Genomic DNA, 23,301 nt, shown 5'->3' with positions numbered 1-23,301 from the left:
TCTACGCGGCTAAACACGGCGAACCTTTAGTACAGTATCACATAAAATCAGGATTTTACTCGTCCATTCCTAAGCTAGTTGGCGCGGTCAATGCCCGAATAGAAGCGCTGTATTTATCTACGCCTGCCTACAGAATACGGTATGATGAGCTACGCCGCGAGGTGATCCTGACCGACCCATCCCCTATACAGTTTGCTCTGGGTACTAAGTTAAAATTTATTTTCGGACTGCAGACCGTCGATGACTCCCCCGTTGCTTTAATGCCGTGGAATCGCCGCTTTTACCCCGATTCAAAAGCTGGTTTTTATTCGCTTTTTGTATACACTGATATAATTCAACATCAACTTGTAGGCGACATTTACGTTCAACTGCTACGAACCGTAGAAGTTAGCGGCGATGATAATGATATTGTCACGGTGCGCTACTCACGGCCCGATTACATACCGCTGTGCAAGCAACACTTTGACTCCATAAACATTACAGTCATGTCGGACCAGGGCACGCCAGTTAAATTAAGATACGGCAAGTGTATAGTGCGATTACATTTTAGACCTCGCCAGCATTGACACGATAAAATGCTGTCTCAAAGGGTGTATGGAGATCCTGCTGTTTATGCCCGCTACTATACTGCCCAGTCGGGCACGGATTAGAGGGGTTCCGCGGGAGCGAGTACATGTATGGCTCTGGACTGGCAGGACTATTTAAAGGCTTATTTCGTCGCGCCGTGCCGCTTTTCAGAAAAGGCTTAGAATTAGTAAAACCACACGTTCGGACGGCTGCCCGGAACATCGCTGCAGATGCCGTGACATCAGCATCGACGGCCCTTATGAAAAGGATAAATACGCCAACACAGCAAGACGGATCTGGGATAATCTATGTCGCTAAAAAAGCCCAAAAAAGAAAGCGGCGCGTTTGCCCTCCTTTACCGCCGATGCTCATGAATAAAACTACATCCAAGAGACGGCCCCGTCAGAAACGAGTAAGACGCTCTGCGGACGACATCTTCTAATCAGTTACCATGGCTTTCCTGCATGACGCTTCTGTAGAGTGCGCAAAATCTGAACTGGATATTTTTGCCGTACCACCGACTCAAACAAGTATCGAGAAATCTCTATTTGTAGAAGTACAGCCGGTTGCTGCTCTGTCAGACAATGGACCGTTGGAGTTTTACATATCTGGTAGCAGTGATTATTATTATGATCTGAACAACACGCTGCTGTACATAAGCTGTCGCATCGTGAAGCAGGATAATACGGCCATCGCCGATGGTGCGCGTGTGGCGCTCATAAACTACCCTCTAGCCACTCTTTTTAACCAGGTCGATATTACTCTGGGAGACCGACTTATCTCACAATCGGACAATCTCTACAGCTATAGAGCGTACATAGAGACCCTTTTAAATTACAGTTCACAGACGCTGGCATCGCAATTTACAGCCGGTTTGTTCTATAAAGACACTGCGGGGCATCATAATGACAGGCGCCTGGATGGTGCAAATGCGGGATTTATCAAAAGAGCCAGTGCCGCCTCTCACTCAAAACCCATCGACCTTTTGGGACCCATTTTTGGGGATATATTTAACCAGCCAAAGTTAATATTGAACGGCCTTGACCTTAAGGTTAAGCTGTCAAGAAATAAGGATACTTTCTGCCTCATGTCCGCAGAAGCCGAGCCGCTGAAGGTACAAATCTCGCAGGCGGCTCTCTATGTGAAAAGAGTGCAGGTATCACCGGCTGTCCGAATCGGCCACAGCCAGGCCCTCCTAGCCGCTACAGCCAAGTACGCTGTTGACCGAACATGCCTGAAAGTGTACAGCATCGCCGCAGGGACACGGATCACGAACCACGAGAACCTCTTCCTAGGACAGATACCAAAAACTGTTATATTGGGGTTTGTAGATAATGAGGGCTTCAGCGGTTCTTATACAAAAAACCCACTGGACTTTCACCACTACCACGTCAGCAACGCGGCATTATATCTGGATGGTCAGCAGATACCCGCGAGGCCTTATAATCCTAATTTTAATGCTGATTTAGCCATCAGAGAATATATGGAGCTTGCCCATATATCGGGCAAGCAAAAGGCTGATTGTGCCATGGCGATAGATCGTGAAGAATTTATGGCTGGCTTCACGCTATTTGCTTTTGATTTATCGCCTGATCAAGAGCCTGGAGGCCATTTCTCGCTCATTAAAACAGGTAATCTGTGTGCTGAAGTCCGCTTTGCGATAGCGACACCCCACACGATAAATATGATTGTCTTTGCAGTCAACCACACCATTCTGGAAATTAATAACAGGCGAGAGATCTTGTACGATTTTAATTAAGCAACGATGGACAGTCTGCAGCTTACAGTTGTAGCGCGGTCCGATAATTATACAGACCGCATATTCGCCGGTGTGTTTCCGTGTGATTTGCTTCCGGCAGAAAGAGTGACTCAGAGACCCGCGGCATATATTGTGAATACAGACCCGGCGAATCAAGCTGGTCGCCACTGGATATTAATCATACTCTGCGACGATAAGACGGGCATATTTTTTGACAGTTACGGCTTCCATGCGGATAATATTATCTTTCCACGCGCTTTTGTGACATTCCTGAACAAGAATTGTTATTCTTATTGTTATCAGAGCGCACAAATTCAAGATTTGTATAGCCGTGTATGCGGTCATTATTGCATATATGTATTATACCACTTAGCGCGAGGCTTTCCATTTAAGAAGATTTTACAAAATTTTACGTCTGACATGCAGAATAATGATAAAGCCGTATCAGATTTTGTGACATCAAGATTTTCAGGCGCAGTCCTTTGTTCATCGTGTCGTTATCAGATACCGCAAAGATGCATTTGCCAGCATCATGCTGTTAGCTAACTTAAAATTTGAGCTGTTGTTTTATTGTGAGAAATAAATCTTTTTTTTTTTTTAATTTTTTACAATATCGTGTCTTTGGTTTTTATTCGTATAAAACACGCCGCTTCTTACTTGTGTTGTAACATTGGGTCATATTATAGCTTGTGTTGTAACATTGGTGCATATTATATATATATATATATATATATATATATCAGAAATAAGTTGTCCAGTAACTCTTCTGTTTGTGTATATAAGGCAGCCACAAGGAGAAAATCTGCTACACTGTGAATAAACACAGCTTACAATGCCCCACAGATAACAGCTAAATAACTTCTCAGATGCCATCTTCGGGACACAAAAAAGAGAAAGCAAATATCAAACATTCGGCGTTATAGAAACCAATGCCTTGGCACATGACCCGCAATAACCTTCAGGTACAATACATGTACAAACAGAAAAGCTGCCTCTTCTGCTTGTGAAAATAAACATTTATTGGGTACGCAAATACAACAACAATTGACCTAGGTGTTATAAACCTCTGAACCGCAGTTAACCTAAACATTTAGGTAATGTTCACCATTTAGTTAGTGTTCACCATTTACAAAAACAAATAGACAGCTTTAAGTTCTCCACTATATGAATACACTGCAAATACCCACAGCAGATTCTCTGTTTGTGAAAATAAACATTTAGTTAATGTTCACCATAGTGTTCAGTAGAGACACATATAAACAGCTTTAAGTTCACCACTATATGAATACACTGTGAATAAAACAAAAGCTTACAGAATCAAACTCGGGGCTACGTATAAAATCTATTATAAAACAAATGAGAAAGGTGTTATAAACCACGTGTAAAATAAATACACGACTAGGCTATAATTATAAACATGTGTTATTCCACAAAATACGGGAATAATATCAAAACTACAACAAATTAAACTATATTAAACTATATCAAAAGGGGTAATCAAACAAGGAGGGACAGCTGGCTACCAGCCGTCAGACAAGGGGAGGGGAGGGGTTACACATTTTGATACACTTTGATAGGGGCGGGGCACCTGTCAGATTGAGTTTGACGAATAGTAGTTATGCTACACTACTAAGGTTTCCTCTCCTAAATTTAAACCTCGTTTTATTGGTCCATATAGGATTTCTGAGGTTCTCAATCCTGTGTCTTTTCGTTTGACCCTCCCAGACTCCTTTTCCATACATAATGTATTCCATAGGTCGTTGTTGTGGAGAAGATTTTGGATTCTCGTGTTTCTAGACGGAAACTCCAGTATCTGGTTAAATGGAAGGGTTATGCTCAGGAAGATAATTCCTGGGTTTTTGCCTCTGATGTTCATGCTTCCGATCTTGTTCGTGCCTTTCATGCGGCTCATCCTGGTCGGCCTGGGGGCTCTGGTGAGGGTTCGGTGACCCCTCCTCAAGGGGGGGGTACTGTTGTGAATTCTGTGGCTGAATTCACTCCTGTGATCACAAGCGGTACTGCAGCTTCTGAGCTTCCTCCCTCAGGTGTTCTGGTGAGCTCGTTAACTGCTTCATTACTTAACTCCGCCTGATGCTGCTATCCTTGCTCCTTGTCAATGTTTCAGTGTTGGATCTGAGCTTCTCCTGATTGTTCCTGTGACCTGCTGCTCTGTATAGCTAAGTGCTTTTTGCTTTTTTGTTGCTTTTTTTCTGTCCAGCTTGTCTTTTGTTTTGCTGGAAGCTCTGAGACGCAAAGGGTGTACCGCCGTGCCGTTAGTTCGGCACGGTGGGGTTTTTTTGCCCCCTTTGCGTGGTTTTGCTTTAGGGTTTTTTGTAGACTGCAAAGTTCGCTTTACTGTCCTCGCTCTGTCCTAGAATATCGGGCCCCACTTTGCTGAATCTATTTCATCCCTACGTTTTGTCTTTTCATCTTACTCACAGTCATTATATGTGGGGGGCTGCCTTTTCCTTTGGGGAATTTCTCTGGGGCAAGTCAGGCCTATTTTTCTATCTTCAGGCTAGCTAGTTTCTTAGGCTGTGCCGAGTTGCCTAGGTAGTTGTTAGGCGCAATCCACAGCCGCTTTTAGTTGTGTTTAGGATAGGATCAGGTGTGCAGTCTACAGAGTTTCCACGTCTCAGAGCTCGTTCTTGTATTTTTGGGTATTTGTCAGATCACTGTGTGCGCTCTGATCGCTAAGCACACTGTGTTTCTGGATTGCCTTCATAACACCTGTCATTAGCAAACATAACAGCGTGGTGGTCTTGACAGATCACAAGAATTTGATTTATCTTGAGTCTGCCAAACGGTTGAATCCGAGACAGGCTCGATGGTCGTTATTTTTCTCCCGTTTTGATTTTGTGGTTTCGTACCTTCCGGGCTCTAAGAATGTGAAGGCTGATGCCCTGTCAAGGAGTTTTGTGCCTGACTCTCCGGGTGTTCCTGAGTCGGCGGGTATTCTCAAAGAGGGGGTAATTTTGTCTGCCATCTCCCCTGATTTGCGGCGGGTGCTTCAAAAATTTCAGGCTGATAGACCTGACCGTTGCCCAGCGGAGAAACTGTTTGTCCCTGATAGATGGACTAGTAGAGTTATCTCTGAGATTCATTGTTCAGTGTTGGCTGGGCATCCTGGAATCTTTGGTACCAGAGATTTGGTGGCTAGATCCTTTTGGTGGCCGTCTTTGTCACGGGATGTGCGTTCTTTTGTGCAGTCCTGTGGGACTTGTGCTCGGGCTAAGCCCTGCTGTTCTCGTGCCAGTGGGTTGCTTTTGCCCTTGCCGGTCCCGAAGAGGCCCTGGACGCATATTTCTATGGATTTTATTTCGGATCTCCCCGTCTCTCAAAAGATGTCGGTCATTTGGGTGGTTTGTGATCGCTTTTCTAAGATGGTCCATTTGGTACCTTTGTCTAAATTGCCTTCCTCCTCTGATTTGGTGCCATTATTTTTCCAGCAAGTGTTTCGTTTACATGGTATCCCGGAGAACATCGTTTCTGACAGAGGTTCCCAGTTTGTTTCGAGGTTTTGGCGATCCTTTTGTGCAAGGATGGGCATTGATTTGTCTTTTTCCTCGGCTTTCCATCCTCAGACAAATGGCCAAACCGAACAAACTAATCAAACTATGGAAACATATCTGAGATGCTTTGTTTCTGCTGATCAGGATGATTGGGTGTCCTTTTTGCCGTTGGCTGAGTTCGCCTTAAAAATCGGGCCAGCTCAGCTACTTTGGTTTCGCCGTTTTTCTGCAATTCTGGTTTCCATCCTTGTTTCTCTTCAGGGCAGGTTGAGTCTTCGGACTGTCCTGGTGTAGATACTGTGGTGGATAGGTTGCAGCAGATTTGGACTCATGTGGTGGACAATTTGACATTGTCCCAGGAGAAGGCTCAACGTTTCGCTAACCGCCGGCGCTGTGTGGGTCCCCGACTTCGTGTTGGGGATTTGGTTTGGTTGTCGTCTCGTTATGTTCCTATGAAGGTTTCTTCTCCTAAGTTTAAGCCTCGTTTCATTGGTCCGTATAAGATTTCTGAGGTTATCAATCCTGTGTCATTTCGTTTGGCCCTTCCTGCTTCTTTTGCCATCCATAATGTGTTCCATAGGTCGTTATTGCGGAGATACATGGCGCCTGTGGTTCCATCCGTTGATCTTTCTGCCCCGGTGTTGGTTGAGGGGGAGTTGGAGTATGTGGTGGAGAAGATTTTGGATTCTCGTGTTTCGAGACGGAAACTCCAGTACCTGGTCAAGTGGAAGGGTTATGGTCAGGAAGATAATTCCTGGGTTTTTGCCTTTGATGTTCATGCTGCCGATCTGGTTCGTGCCTTTCATTTGGCTCATCCTGGTCGGCCTGGGGGCTCTGGTGAGGGTTCGATGACCCCTCCTCAAGGGGGGGGTACTGTTGTGAATTCTGTTGTCGGGCTCCCTCCTGTGGTCATGAATGGTACTTCGGCTGGTTCTGTCCATGGACTTCCTCTGGTGGGTGTTTCTGAGTTTCCTTCCACAGGTGACGAGGTTAATTCGTTAGCTGGCTGCTCTATTTAACTCCACTTAGATCTTTGCTCCATGCCACCTGTCAATGTTCCAGTATTGGTCTAGTTCTCTCCTGGATCGTTCTTGTGACCTGTCTTCCCAGCAGAAGTTAAGTTCCTGCTTGTTTTTCTTTGGTTTGCTATTTTCCTATCAAGCTTGCTATTTTTATTGTTGTCTTGCTTGCTGGAAGCTCTGGGACGCAGAGGGGTCTTTTTGCGCCCTCTGCGTGGTCTTTTTGTAGGTTTTTGTGCTGATCACAAAGCAACCTTTCCTATCCTCAGTCTGTTCAGTTAGTCGGGCCTCACTTTGCTAAATCTATTTCATCTCTGTGTTTGTATTTTCATCTTTACTCACAGTCATTATATGTGGGGGGCTGCCTTTTCCTTTGGGGAATTTCTCTGAGGCAAGGTAGGCTTTATTTTTCTATCTTCAGGGCTAGCTAGTTCCTTAGGCTGTGCCGAGTTGCATAGGGAGCGTTAGGCGCAATCCACGGCTATTTCTAGTGTGCGTGATAGGATTAGGGATTACGGTCAGCAGAGTTCCCACGTCCCAGAGCTCGTCCTTATTATCAGTAACTATCAGGTCATTCCGTGTGCTCTTAACCACCAGGTCCATTATTGTCCTGACCACCAGGTCATAACACCTGTGCTTTTTTGAAAGGTTAAAGCGTGTAATTAAAGAGCAACTAATAGTGTCCTGCCCGGAGTACCGGACTATATCTCCAGGTACATTTGTCCAAGTAGCCAAGGGCGTGGAAGCAACAAATGCCCTGAATAACAAGGCAAAACCCCGATCTAGAGCCCCTCTTATGTTTGATCAGACCCAAAAAGGGGACCAGACCAGGCAAGGACAACGAAATGTCACATGTTGGAATTGTGGAAAGCTTGGACACACAAAGAGAAACTGCAAGCTCTCTCCTAGACACAGAGCAGAGGATGATAATCCCCCCTACCCCTTCTCCAGCAGGGGAGTCAGTGTCTAGCTAAGAATATGGCAAACCAGAGTCAGAACCTGTGTGTGTAATGTCCCTCAGTAATTTTGGTCCCGAACCCATTATCCCCATTTCAATTGCCAACAGTGATCCTATGCCTTTTCTCATTGACACTGGTGCAGCCAAATCAGTATCCAGGAAAGATTTAGATGCTGTCTATCCAAGCAGTCTCTTCCTTGTGTTGGGGTAGAAGATAAAACCATACACACCCCACTGACATACCCCATTACAGGTTCTTTCTAATCCAATCAGTCCACCCTGAACCGACTCCTAGTCAGTGACACCGCTCCTGGGAATCTTCTTGGTGCTGACCTGCTGCAGAAGATTTGTGCCAACATACAGTATCTGGAGGATGGTACTGTGCGACTCTCTGGTACCCTAAACAATGAGGAGGTTTGCCTATTGGCTGCCTGTGATTATAACCCTTGGCCCATGTTTGTCACAGTATGCTCCGAGGAGGAGACTGAACAGTTTCTGTCTGCTATACCAGAATACCTCTGGGCCAATGGGCCAGCAGATGTAGGCTGCTTGTCTGTGCCTCCAGTTAAGAGTTGATTTAAAGCCAGGAGCCCCTTTGCCGAGGAAGCCACAGTTCCTATTGAATATGGTGCAGGGAGATACAATATCCAAGACAGTGGAGTTCTTAGAAAAAGGGGTTATTGTTGAAATTACATCACCATGCAATACCTTACTGTTCCCAGTCAAGAAAAAGGTAGAGAAAGGTCAGCCTGCCCAGTACATGACCTGCGGACAGTTAATGAGGCCACTGTCTCAAATACGCCCATTGTGTCTAACCCGAATACCCTATTGGCACAAATCCCTCACCCGGCCACCCATTTCACGGTCATTGATCTAGCCAATGTTTTCTTCTCCATACCACTCCACCCTTGGTATTTGCCTTTACACACCAGAGCAAACAGTACACCTGGGTGGTACTCCCCTAAGGTGCCCAAAATTCACCCAGCCAATACATGGCTGCCATGTCTTCAGTCCTAGAGGACTGGCACAGACCATCAGACCAGGCAGTCCTTCTCCAGTATGTTGATGACCTACTCCTTTGCTGCCCCAGTGAAGAGGACTGTGTTGAAAACATTCTGTCCCTGCTACAATTCCGTGCCGACAGTGGCTGCAAAGTTTCTAAAATGAAACTCCAGTTTTGCTGTACAACTGTCACGTTTTTTGGCCACTGTATTTCTGCAGGAGTAAAGCAATTGAGGTACTCACCCCTCCTTCCAATCCTGCAGCCCTGGGAACTTTTCTTGGCCTTGTATCATATTGTATCATATGGATTAGAAATGCCTCCGCCCTTATGCAGGCACTATATGATTGCCTATCCACGAAGCCTTTCCAACTGGCATCTGAGGCCCTAGAAAACTTCTATACCCTCAAACTGACCATTGTTACCGCTCCGGCCTTAGGCCTCCTAGACTACTCAGAACCTTTCAGGCTGCACTGTCATGTCATGCTTCTGGTGTACTCACCCAAGTCCATGGCGATCAATAGCGACCGGTGGCCTACTACTCCACCCGCCTAGACCCCGTAGCCAGAGGTGCCCCCTCTTGTTTGAGAGCCATAAATGCAGTGCTGCTTCTCTTGGATAAGTCTGCTGAAATGATTCTAACTTTTCCCCTCACTGTTTATGTCCCTCATGATGTTATCGTCATTCTTTCTCAAGTAGTGCTCGCCATCTTAGGCTTCAATGTGCCCAGGTCATGCCTGATAACATCCCCATTCACCGTTGCTCAGTTCCGTACCCATCACACATGGCTCCACTCCTTATACATCATACACACATGGCTCTGCTCTGTACACACGTGGCTCTGCTCCGTACACCTCGTACACACACGGCTCCGCTCTGTACACCTCGTACACACACGGCTCCGCTCCGTACACCTCGTACACACACGGCTCCGCTCCGTACACACATGGCTCCGCTCCGTACACCTCATACACACTCGGCTCCCTTTCGTACACCTCGTAGACACACTGCTCCGCTCTGTACACCTCGTACACACACAGCTCCGCTCTGTACACCTCATACACACACAGCTCCGCTCTGTACACCTCATACACACACAGCTCCGTACACCTCGTACACACTCTGCTCCGCTTCGTACACCTGTTACACACGTGGCTCCCTTCCGTACACCTCAAACACACACCGCTCCGTTCTGTACACCTCATACACACACCGCTCCGCTCACCTCGTCCACACACAGCTCAGCTCTGTACACACATGGCTCCGCTCCGTACACCTCTTACACACTCGGCTCCCTTCTGTACACCTCGTAAACACACCGCTCCGCTCCGTACACCTCGAACACACACCGCTCTGCTCTGTACACCTCGTACACACACTGCTCTGCTCCGTACACCTCGTACACACACCGGTCCACTCTGTACACCTCGTACACACACGGCTCTGCTCTGTACACCTTGTACACACGGCTTCGCTTCGTACACCTCGCACACACGCGGCTCTGCTCCGTACACCTCGTACACACACGGCTCTGCTCCGTACACCTCGTACACACACGGCTCTGCTCCGTACACCTCGCACATACACGGCTCCGCTCCGTACACCTCGTACACACACAGCTTCGCTCTGTACACACGCGGCTCTGCTACATCCACACTGTAAACCCCTCCTGACCCCACACATAAACTTCCCCTCATCCAGCACCATGACAACAGCACAGCAGAGTCCTGCATACACTGAGGCCCCTGATCATGTGACCCCTGACTCCTCCCCTTCTGTGACCTCATCACAGGTCCTATGAGGAGCAAAGAACAGCCATATATGTGGTGTGCGGCTCTGCAGGTGGAGGTAAGTGCTGGAGATTCCCCATTACTGGGCAGGGGGCAGTAACCCCTTCAGAGCTGTGGACCTCTTTTAGATACGTCTCTCAGCTTTGATAGACCAGACACGCATTGCGCACAGTATGACACCTCTTACGTGATCCCGCACATTATAATGCTCCAGTGTTTCATCCTCCTCCACAAGATAGCACCGTGGTATATATATAATATATCCTCCCCCGCGGGGGGTCCTGCGCTCAGTGCAGCAGGTCTGGTAGTCCGGTCCATAAACATAAGGATGAATGACCTCGGGGAGATCAAAACATCCAACACCGCGGAGACACCATCACGTGTTTCTCAACGCAGTGATCCAGAACACTGCTCCCATCCCTTATGGGAAATATGCAAATGCATGTAGAAAAGCCGCGGAGACACCATCACGTGTTTCTCAACGCAAGCAATAAATAGCCAGGTCTTTCACCGGGAAGGAACAACCACGGGAAGGGCAGCATCTGAAAAGGAAAACCACCTATGCCAAAACATGGTATCTATCCACAGACAGCTGTTTCGGGGTATTTGCCCCTCATCAGTGTGGAGTAGGAAACTGGCTATTAGGAGCAGTGCCTAGTAAAAGGACTATAAACATAAGGATGAATGACCTCGGGGAGATCAAAACATCCAACACCGCGGAGACACGGTCCGGTCCAGGCTCCGGTCTGTTCTGTGTGTGGATCGGTGCAGCCGCGGTATTGTGATGACTGCTTGAGCCTCACATGAAGCAGATACAGATGTAATAAGGACATGCTGACGACCTCCCCAGGACAGTCTCCTATGTCTGGGACTGTAGGGCTGGGTCCTGGGCGGTTGGGGGTATGGTAGGGCTGGGTCCGGGGTGGTTGGGGGTATGGTAGGGCTGGGTCCGGGATGGTTGGGGTATGGTAGGGCTGGGTCCGGGACGGTTGGGGGTATGGTAGGGCTGGGTCCTTGACCTAGGGTTCTATTCAAAAAGACAAAAGTATAACTTTGTTGTTGATGTTTTTGATTTATTTTTTGCTTTATGTGTCACATTGAATCCATTCTTGGGTATTTTATAAGGTCTCTGGCTTCCATGGCAACCCATTTGAACATATTGTAGGACTCCAGTGGATCAACAGAGTCAGCCCCTCACTCTATCTGATCAACAACAGCCAAGACCGGACTTATATTTAATTATGACTGTTAAGGGTATGTGTACACGTAGAACGGTCCTCTGCAGATTTGATAAATCCGCAGGGTAAAAACACTGCGTTTTTCCTGCGGATTTATAGCGGATTTACCGTGTTTTTTGTGCGGATTCCACTGCGGTTTTACACCTGCGGTTTTCTATTATGCAGCAGGTGTAAAACCGCTGCGGATTCCGCACAAATAAGTGACATGCTGCGGAATGTAAACGGCTGCGTTTCCGCGCATTTTTTCCGCAGCATGGGCACAGCGTTTTTGGTTTCCCATAGGTTTACATTGTACTGTAAACTCATGGGAAACTGCTGCGGATCCGCAACAAAATCCGCATCGTATGCACATAGCCTCAATATATCCAAGCAGTCGATCAAAATGTCATGGTGCTCCTCTCTACATTCTATTACTCATGGTGATGGCATAATCTTAGAAGCTGGGCTTGTGTAATCTTTGTGATTAACAGTATGTAAGGAAGTGAAACCTACCTTACTAAGGTACAAGAAGTGGTGGTCTCTTCAGCCTGTCCTTCCATTTCACCTATGTAGCAAAGTTTCCTTGCTCAAAAAATTAAGTGAAGTTTTCCCACCTATAAAGAATGAGAGGTCTGCAATTTTTATCGTAGCTACACTTCAACTGCAAGAGACATAATCTTAAAAAAATCCAGAAAATCACATTGTATGATTTTTGCATAATTAATTTGCACAAAATAATTATTTGATCACCTGCCAACCAGCAAGACCTCTGGCTCTCACAGACCTGTTAGTTTATCTTTAACCCCTTTCTACTATTGGACGTACTATTCCGTCCATGTGGGATGGGCCCTACTTCCCAAGGATGGAATAGTACGTCCAGCGCGATCGGCCGCGCTCACGGGGGGGAGCGCGGCCGATCGTGGCCGGGTGTCAGCTGCCTATCGCAGCTGACATCCGGCACTATGTGCCAGGAGCTGTCACGGACCGCCCACGGCACATTAACCCCCGGCACACCGCGATCAAACATGATCGCGGTGTGCGGGCGGTATAGGGAAGCATCGCGCAGGGAGGGGGCTCCCTGCGGGCTTCCCTGAGACCCCCATAGCAACGCGATGTGATCGCGTTGCTGGGAGGGTCTCCTTACCTCCATCCCTGCTCCAGGCCCGGATCCAAGATGGCCGCGGCATCCGGGTCCTGCAGGGAGGGAGGTGGCTTACCAAGTGCCTGCTCAGAGCAGGCGCTTGGTAAGCCTGCAGCCCTGTAAGTCAGATCGGTGATCTGACAGAGTGCTGTGCAAACTGTCATATCACTGATCTGTGATGTCCCCCCCTGGGACAAAGTAAAAAAGTTAAAAAAAAAAATTTCCACACGTGTAAAAAAAAAAATAAAAAAAAAATGGACCATCTTAGAGAAGCGATCACAAACCACCCAAATGACCGACATCTTTTGAGAGACAGGGAGATCCTAAATAAAATCCATAGAGATATGCGTCCAGGGCCTCTTCGGGACCGGCAAGGGCAAAAGCAACCCACTGGCACGAGAACAGCAGGGCTTAGCCCGAGCACAAGTCCCACAGGACTGCACAAAAGAACGCACATCCCGCGACAAAGACGGCCACCAAAAGGATCTAGCCACCAAATCTCTGGTACCAAAGATTCCAGGATGACCAGCCAACACCGAACAATGAACCTCAGAGATAACTCTACTAGTCCATTTATCAGGGACAAACAGTTTCTCCGCTGGGCAACGGTCAGGTCTATCAGCCTCAAATTTTTGCAGCACCCGCCGCAAATCAGGGGAGATGGCAGACAAAATTACCCCCTCTTTGAGAATACCCGCCGGCTCAGGAACACCCGGAGAGTCGGGCACAAAACTCCTTGACAGGGCATCAGCCTTCACATTCTTAGAGCCTGGAAGGTACGAAACCACAAAATCAAAGCGGGAGAAAAATAGCGACTAACGAGCCTGTCTAGGATTCAACCGTTTGGCAGACTCGAGATAAGTCAAATTCTTGTGATCCGTCAAGACCACCACGCGATGCTTGGCTCCTTCAAGCCAATGACGCCACTCCTCTAATGCCCACTTCATGGCCAACAAATCTCGATTGCCAACATCATAATTGCGCTCAGCAGGCGAAAACTTTCTAGAAAAGAAGGCACATGGTTTCATCACCGAGCCATCAGAACTTCTTTGCGACAAAACAGCTCCTGCTCCAATCTCAGCAGCATCAACCTCGACCTGAAACGGGAGCGAAACATCTGGCTGGCACAACACAGGGGCAGAAGAAAAACGACGCTTTAACTCCTGAAAAGCTTCCACAGCCGCAGAAGACCAATTGACCACATCAGCACCCTTCTTGGTCAAATCAGTCAACGGTTTAGCCACACTAGAAAAATTACTGATGAAGCGTCGATAAAAATTAGCAAAGCCCAGGAACTTTTGCAGACTCTTCACAGATGTCGGCTGAGTCCAATCATAAATGGCCTGGACTTTAACAGGGTCCATCTCGATATTAGAAGGGGAAAAAATGAAACCCAAAAATGAAACCTTCTGAACTCCAAAGAGACACTTTGACCCCTTCACAAACAAAGAATTTGCACGAAGGACCTGGAACACCATTCTGACCTGCTTCACGTGAGACTCCCAATCATCCGAAAAGACCAAAATATCATCGAAATATACAATCAGGAATTTATCCAGGTACTCTCGGAAGATGTCATGCATAAAGGACTGAAATACTGATGGAGCATTGGAAAGCCCGAATGGCATAACCAGGCACTCAAAATGGCCCTCGGGCGTATTAAATGCTGTTTTACATTCATCGCCCTGTTTAATACGCACAAGATTATACGCACCACAAAGATCTATCTTGGTGAACCAACTAGCCCCCTTAATCCGAGCAAACAAATCAGACAGCAGCGGCAAAGGATACTGAAATTTGACTGTGATCTTATTAAGAAGGCGGTAATCAATACAAGGTCTCAAAGAACCATCCTTCTTGGCCACAAAAAAGAACCCTGCTCCCAATGGTGACGACGACGGGCGAATATGACCCTTCTCCAAGGATTCCTTTACATAACTCCACATAGCGGCGTGCTCTGGCACAGATAAATTGAACAGTCGGCCCTTAGGAAACTTACTACCAGGAATCAAATTGAGAGCACAATCGCAATCCCTATGAGGAGGTAGGGCACTGGATTTGGGCTCATCAAATACATCCCGGTAATCCGACAAAAACTCCGGGACTTCAGAAGGGGTGGATGACGAAATAGACAAAAATGGAACATCACCATGTACCCCCTGACAACCCCAGCTGGACACAGCCATTGATTTCCAATCCAATACTGGATTATGGACCTGTAGCTATGGCAACCCCAAAACGACCACATCATGCAGATTATGCAACACCAAAAAGCGAATATCCTCCTGATGTGCAGGAGCCATGCACATGGTCAATTGGGTCCAGTACTGAGGCTTATTCTTGGCCAAAGGCGTAGCATCAATTCCTCTCAATGGAATAGGATACTGCAAGGGCTCCAAGAAAAAACCACAGCGCCTAGCAAACTCCAAGTCCATCAAATTCAGGGCAGCGCCTGAATCCACAAATGCCATAACAGAATAGGATGACAAAGAGCAAATCAGAGTAACGGACAAAAGAAATTTTGACTGTACCGTACCAATGGTCGCAGACCTAGCGAAACGCTTAGTGCGCTTAGGACAATCGGAGATAGCATGTGTGGAATCACCACAGTAAAAACACAGCCCATTCCGACGTCTGTGTTCTTACCGTTCAGCTCTGGTCAAAGTCCTATCACATTGCATAGGCTCAGGTCTATGCTCAGATAATACCGCCAAATGGTGCACAGCTTTACGCTCCCGCAAGCGTCGATCGATCTGAATGGCCAAAGACATAGACTCATTCAGACCAGCAGGCATGGGAAATCCCACCATGACATCCTTAAGGGCTTCAGAGAGACCCTTTCTGAAAATTGCTGCCAGGGCACATTCATTCCACTGAGTGAGTACAGACCACTTCCTAAACTTCTGACAATATATCTCTACCTCATCCTGACCCTGACACAGAGCCAGCAAGATTTTCTCTGCCTGATCCACTGAATTTGGTTCATAATAAAGCAATCCGAGCGCCAGAAAAAACGCATCAACATCACGCAATGCCGGATCTCCTGGCGCAAGGGAAAATGCCCAGTCTTGAGAGTCGCCACGTAACAAAGAAATAATGATTTTCACTTGTTGAACAGGGTCACCTGAGGAGCGAGGTTTCAAAGCAAGAAACAATTTACAATTATTTTTGAAATTCAGAAACTTAGATCTATCCCCCAAAAAAACAAATCAGGAATTGGAATCCTAGGCTCTAACATCGGATTCTGAACCACAAAATCTTGAATGTTTTGTACCCTTGCAGTGAGATTATTCATACAAGAGGACAGACCTTGAATGTCCATATCTACACCTGTATCCTGAACCACCCAGAGGTAAAGGGGAAAAGAGAGACAAAACACACTGCAAAGAAAAAAAAATTTCCGCATGACAAACATAGAGATTGGAACAGCACCAGGGCTCGCCTTCTGGTTCTATGCCCCTTTGCTTATTTCACCGATATGTACCAATTGCGTTTTCCAGATAAAGCTACTGGACACGGTGCTCTGCTCAATAAGTAACAGCAATCTTCATATCTCATCAAAGGATAATAAAAGAAGCGGCACTCACCAGTTTGCTGAAAAAAGTGTCTTTAATGCAGCCTTAATCCATGCTTACAGGCTATTCAGACACGTTGCAGGTGATTGTGAGGGTGCGGGGAGTGAAGGAGGACGACGGCCGTTTCGTGCAATCAGCACTTCGACGGGTCCACGTGTCTGAATAGCCTGTAAGCATGGATTAAGGCTGCATTAAAGACACTTTTTTCAGCAAACTGGTGAGTGCCGCTTCTTTTATTATCCTATGATGAGATATAAAGAAAAAAAAAATGGTCTCAGAACTTCTCTTATCCCTCTATTGAGATGCATTAATACTTTGGGCCACCTGTACTGTTATGACCTGGTGGTAAGGACAATAATGGACCTGATGGTTAAGAGCACACGGAATGACCTGATAGTTACAAATAATATAGGACGAGCTCTGAGACGTGGGAACTCTGCTGACCGCAATCCCTAATCCTATCACACACACTAGAAATAGCCGTGGATTGCTCCTAACGCTCCCTATGCAACTCGACACAGCCTAAGGAACTAGCTAGCCCTGAAGATAGAAAAATAAGCCTACCTTGCCTCAGAGAAATTCCCCAAAGGAAAAGGCAGCCCCCCACATATAATGACTGTGAGTAAAGATGAAAATACAAACACAGAGATAAAATAGATTTAGCAAAGCGAGGCCCGACTTACTGAACAGACTGAGGATAGAAAAGGTAACTTTGCGGTCAGCACAAAAAACTACAAAAAGACCACGCAGAGGGCGCAAAAGACCCTCCGCACCGACTCACGGTGCGGAGGCGCTCCCTCTGCGTCCCAGAGCTTCCAGCAAGCAAGACAAAAATCAAAATAGCAAGCTGGACAGAAAAATAGCAAACTAAAGAAAAACAAGCAGGAACTTAGCTTCTGCTGGGAAGACAGGTCACAAGAACGATCCAGGAGTGAACTAGACCAATACTGGAACATTGAGAGGTGGCATGGAGCAATGATCTAAGTGGAGTTAAATAGAGCAGCCAGCTAACGAATTAACCTCGTCACCTGTGGCAGGAAACTCAGAAGCCGCAGCCCCATGGACAGAACCAGCCGAAGTACCATTCATGACCACAGGAGGGAGCTTGACAACAGAATTCACAGCACAGACCATTCCATCTAAGTCTGCATTCCAAATGGAGCTCCTTCCCTTCCGAGCCCTCCCATGCGCCCAAAGGGTGGTTCCCCCCCCCCCCCACATATGGGGTATCAGCGCACTCAGGACAAATTGGACAACAGCTTTTGGGGTCACATTTCTCCTGTTACCCTCAGGAAAATACAAAACTGGGGGCTAAAAAATAATTTTTGTGGGAAAAAATGTTTGTTTTATTTTTATGGCTCTGCATTATAAACTTCTGTGAAGCCCTTGGTGGGTCAAAGTGCTCACCACACATCTAGATAAGTTCCTTAGTGGGTCTACTTTCCAAAATGGTGTCACTTGTGGGGGGTTTCAATGTTTAGGCACATCAGTGGCTCTCCAAATGCAACATGGCGTCCCATCTCAATGTCTGTCAATTTTGCATTGAAAAGTCAAACGGCGCTCCTTTTCCGAGCTCTCCCATGCGCCCAAACAGTGGTTTACACCCACTTATGGGGTATCAGCGTACTCAGGACAAATTGTACAACAACCATGGGGGTCCAATTTCTTCTCATACCCTTGGGAAAATAAAAAATTGGGGGCGAAAAGATAATTTTTGTGAAAAAAAATGATTTTTTATTTTTACGGTTCTGCATTATAAACTTCTGTGAAGCACTTGGTGGGTCAAAGTGCTCACCACACCTCTAGATAAGTTCCTTAGGGGGTCTACTTTCCAAAATGGTGTCACTTGTGGGGGGTTTCAATGTTTAGGCACATCAGTGGCTCTCCAAACGCGACATGGCGTCCCATCTCAATTCCAGTCAATTTTGCATTGAAAAGTCAAATGGCGCTCCTTTGCTTCCGAGCTCTGTCATGCGCCCAAACAGTGGTTTACCCCCACATGTGGGGTATCGGCGTACTCAGGACAAATTGTACAACAACGTTTTCGGTCCATTTTCTCCTGTTACCCTTGGTAAAATAAAACAAATTGGAGCTGAAGTAAATTTTTTGTGAAAAAAAGTTAAATGTTCATTTTTATTTAAACATTATAAAAATTCCTGTGAAACACCTGAAGGGTTAATAAACTTCTTGAATGTGGTTTTGAGCACCTTGAGGGGTGCAGTTTTTAGAATGGTGTCACACTTGGGTATTTTCTATCATATAGACCCCTCAAAATGACTTCAAATGAGATGTGGTCCCTAAAAAAAAATGGTGTTGTAAAAATGAGAAATTGCTGGTCAACTTTTAACCCTTATAACTCCCTAACAAAAAAAAATTTTGGTTCCAAAATTGTGCTGATGTAAAGTAGACATGTGGGAAATGTTACTTATTAAGTATTTTGTGTGACATATCTATGTGATTTAATTGCATAAAAATTCAAAGTTGGAAAATTGCGAAATTTTCAAAATTTTCGCCAAATTTCCATTTTTTTCACAAATAAACGCAGGTAATATCAAAGAAATTTTACCACTATCATGAAGTATGGTATGTCATGAGAAAACAATGTCAGAATCACCGGGATCCGTTGAAGCATTCCAGAGTTATGACCTCATAAATTGGTCAGAATTGTAAAAATTGGCCCGGTCCATAACGTGCAAACCACCCTTGGGGGTAAAGGGGTTAAGAGGCCCTCCTACTCTGCACTCATTACCTGTATTAATGCACCTGTTTGAACTGCATAAAAGACACCTGTCCACACACTCAATCACACTCCAACCTCTCCCCAGGGCCAAGACCAAAGACCTGTCTAAGGACACCAGGGACAAAATTGTTGACCTGCATAAGGCTGTGATGGGCTACAGGACAGTAGGCAAGCAGTTTGTAAAATCCCTGTGTTCCCCTTATTCTGCCGCACTTTTCCATTTTTGGCTGCGTCACTCTTTTACCGTGACTTTCAGATTTGTTTCTATCAAAGAATATTGGTTAATTTATTGGTTATTTTACATTTTTGTGGAAAATCAAAAACTGAAAAGTGGGGCGTGCAATATTATTTGGCCCCTTTACTTTCAGTGCAGCAAACTCACTCCAGAAGTTCATTGTGGATCTCTGAATGATCCAATGTTGTCCTAAATGCCTAATGATAATAAATATAATCCACCTGTGTGTAATCAAGTCTCCGTATAAATGCACCTGCTCAGTGATAGTCTCAGGGTTCTGTTTGAAGCACAGAGAGAATCATGAAGACCAAGGAACACAACAGGCAGGTCCGTGATACTGTTGTGGAGAAGTTTAACCCGGATTTGGATACAAAAATATTTCCAAAACTGTAAACATCCCAAGGAGCACTGTGCAAGTGATCATATTGAAATGGAAAGAATATCATACCCCTGCAAATCTACCAAGACCCGGCTTGTTATGGACCTGGTGGTTAGTAGCACCTGGAAGGACCTGATGGTTAAAATAACACAGAAAAAGCTCTGGGAAGTGGGAGCTCTGCTGACCGCAACCCCTAATCCTATCACACACACTAGAAATAGCCGTGGAGCGTACCTAACTTGGCCTAGACGCCTCTTCACAGCCTAAGAGCTAACTAGCCCTAGAGAAGAAAATAAAGCCTACCTTGCCTCAGAGAAATTCCCCAAAGGAAAAGGCAGCCCCCCATATATATTGACTGTGAGTTAAGATGAAAGTCACAAACACAGGAATGAAACAAGTTTCAGCAAAGGGAGGCCAGACTAACTAAACAGACTGAGGATAGGAAAGGTATCTTTGTGGTCAGCACAAAAAACTACAAAAGACCACGCAGAGTGTGCAAAAAGACCTCCGCACCGACTCATGGTGCGGAGGTGCCACTCTGCATCCCAGAGCTTCCAGCTAGAAAGGCAAAATCATGATAGCAAGCTGGACAAGAAAACAAGAACAAATAATAAATTAGCAGGGACTTGGCTTCTGCTGGAGTAGACAGGTCACCCGAAAGATCCAAGAGAGAACTGAACCAGTACAAGAACATTGACAGCTGGCATGGAGTAACGATCTGAGCGGAGCTAAATAGAGCAGCCAGCCAAGGAATAAACCACGTCACCTGTAGAAGGAACCTCAGAAGCAGCAGCTCCACTCACAGCCACCAGAGGGAGTCCATGGACAGAACTTGCCGAAGTACCATTCATGACCACAGGAGGGAGTTCGATAACAGAATTCACAACAGTACCCCCCCTTGAGGAGGGGTCACCGAACCCTCACCAGAGCCCCCAGGCCGATTAGGACGAGCCAAATGAAAGGCACGAACTAGATCGGCAGCGTGAACATCAGAGGCAAAAACCCAAGAATTTTCTTCCTGACCATAACCCTTCCACTTGACCAGGTACTGGAGTTTCCGTCTCGAAATACGAGAATCCAAAATCTTTTCCACCACATACTCCAACTCCCCCTCAACCAACACCGGGGCAGGAGGATCAACGGAGGGAACCATAGGTGCCACGTATCTCCGCAATAACGACCTATGGAACACATTATGGATGGCAAAAGAAGCTGGAAGGGTCAAACGAAATGACACATGATTGAGAACTTCAGAAATCTTATACGGACCAATAAAACGAGGCTTAAACTTAGGAGAGGAAACCTTCATAGGAACATAACGAGACGACAACCAAACCAAATCCCCAACACGAAGTCGGGGACCAACACAGCACCGGCGGTTAGCGAAACGTTGAGCCTTCTCCTGGGACAATGTCAAATTGTCCACCACATGAGTCCAAATCTGCTGCAACCTGTCCACCACAGTATCCACACCAGGACAGTCCGAAGGCTCAACCTGCCCTGAAGAGAAACGAGGATGAAAACCAGAATTACAGAAAAACGGCGAAACCAAAGTAGCCGAGCTGGCCCGATTATTAAGGGCGAACTCAGCCAAAGGCAAGAAGGACACCCAATCATCCTGATCAGCAGAAACAAAGCATCTCAGATATGTTTCCAAAGTCTGATTAGTTCGTTCGGTTTGGCCATTTGTCTGAGGATGGAAAGCCGAAGAAAAAGACAAATCAATGCCCATCTTAGCACAAAAGGACCGCCAAAACCTCGAAACAAACTGGGAACCTCTGTCCGAGACGATGTTCTCCGGAATGCCATGCAAACGAACCACATGCTGGAAAAACAATGGCACCAAATCAGAGGAGGAAGGCAATTTAGACAAGGGTACCAAATGGACCATCTTAGAGAAGCGATCACAAACCACCCAAATGACCGACATCCTTTGAGAGACAGGGAGATCTGAAATAAAATCCATGGAAATATGCGTCCAGGCCCTCTTCGGGACAGGCAAGGGCAAAAGCAACCCACTGGCATGAGAACAGAAGGGCTTAGCCCGAGCACAAGTCCCACAGGACTGCACAAAAGAACGCACATCCCGTGACAAAGAAGGCCACCAAAAGGATCTAGACACCAAATCTCTGGTACCAAAGATTCCAGGATGACCAGCCAACACCGAACAATCAACCTCAGAGATAACTCTACTAGTCCATCTATCAGGGACAAACAGTTTCTCCGCTGGACAACGGTCAGGTCTCTCACCCTGAAACTTCTGCAGCACCCGCCGCAAATCAGGGGAGATGGCAGACAAAATTACCCCCTCTTTGAGAATACCCGCCGGCTCAGGAACACCCGGAGAGTCAGGCACAAAACTCCTTGACAGGGCATCAGCCTTCACATTCTTAGAGCCCGGAAGGTACGAAACCACAAAATCAAAACGGGAGAAAAAGAGCGACCATCGAGCCTGTCTAGGATTCAACCATTTGGCAGACTCGAGATAAGTCAAATTCTTGTGATCCGTCAAAACCACCACGCGATACTTGGCTCCTTCAAGCCAATGTCGCCACTCCTCGAATGCCCACTTCATGGCCAACAACTCTCGATTGCCAACATCATAATTGCGCTCAGCAGGCGAGAACTTTCTAGAAAAGAAGGCACATGGTTTCATCACCGAGCCATCAGAACTTCTTTGCGACAAAACAGCCCCTGCTCCAATCTCAGAAGCATCAACCTCGACCTGAAACGGGAGCGAAACATCTGGCTGGCACAACACAGGGGCAGAAAAAAAACGACGCTTCAACTCCTGAAAAGCCTCTACAGCCGCAGAGGACCAATTGACCACATCAGCACCTTTCTTGGTCAAATCAGTCAACAGTTTAGCCACACTAGAAAAATTAGCGATGAAGGACGGTAAAAATTAGCAAAGCCCAGGAACTTCTGCATGCTCTTCACAGATGTCGGCTGAGTCCAATCATAAATGCCTTCCTTAACTTTAACAGGGTCCATCTCGATAGTAGAAGGGGAAAAAATGAAACCTTCTGAACTCCAAAGAGACACTTTGACCCCTTCACAAACAAGGAATTCGCACGAAGGACCTGGAACACCATTCTGACCTGCTTTACATGAGACTCCCAATCATCCGAAAAGACCAAAATATTATCCAAATATACAATCATGAATCTATCCAGGTACTCTCGGAAGATGTCATGCATAAAGGACTGAAATACAGATGGAGCATTAGAAAGCCCGAATGGCATAACCAGGTACTCAAAATGGCCCTCGGGCGTATTAAATGCTGTTTTCCATTCATCGCCCTGTTTAATACGCACAAGATTATACGCCCCACGAAGATCTATCTTGGTGAACCAACTAGCCCCCTTAATCCGAGCAAACAAATCAGACAGCAGCGGCAAAGGGTACT

At 46.4% G+C, this 23,301-nt stretch overlaps 1 protein-coding gene across 1 annotated transcript in view; it reads left to right on the top strand.

Moving 5' to 3' along the window:
* The first annotated feature begins 10,607 nt into the window (after window positions 1–10,607).
* The window catches only part of LOC138663953 (gastrula zinc finger protein XlCGF26.1-like), a 71,775-nt gene continuing 59,081 nt past the window's right edge, over window positions 10,608–23,301 (top strand). The window contains exon 1 of the mRNA XM_069750340.1: window positions 10,608–10,663. The gene's annotated coding sequence lies outside the window, so the exon portion shown is untranslated. The remainder of the gene's footprint in view (window positions 10,664–23,301) is intronic.

The sequence above is a fragment of the Ranitomeya imitator genome, chromosome 2 (assembly GCF_032444005.1).
Source record: "Ranitomeya imitator isolate aRanImi1 chromosome 2, aRanImi1.pri, whole genome shotgun sequence".
In the NCBI taxonomy this organism is placed as follows: Eukaryota; Metazoa; Chordata; class Amphibia; order Anura; family Dendrobatidae; genus Ranitomeya; species Ranitomeya imitator.
The sequence above is the reverse complement of the archived record's forward strand: the minus strand, read 5'-3'. Positions and strand labels throughout refer to the sequence as shown.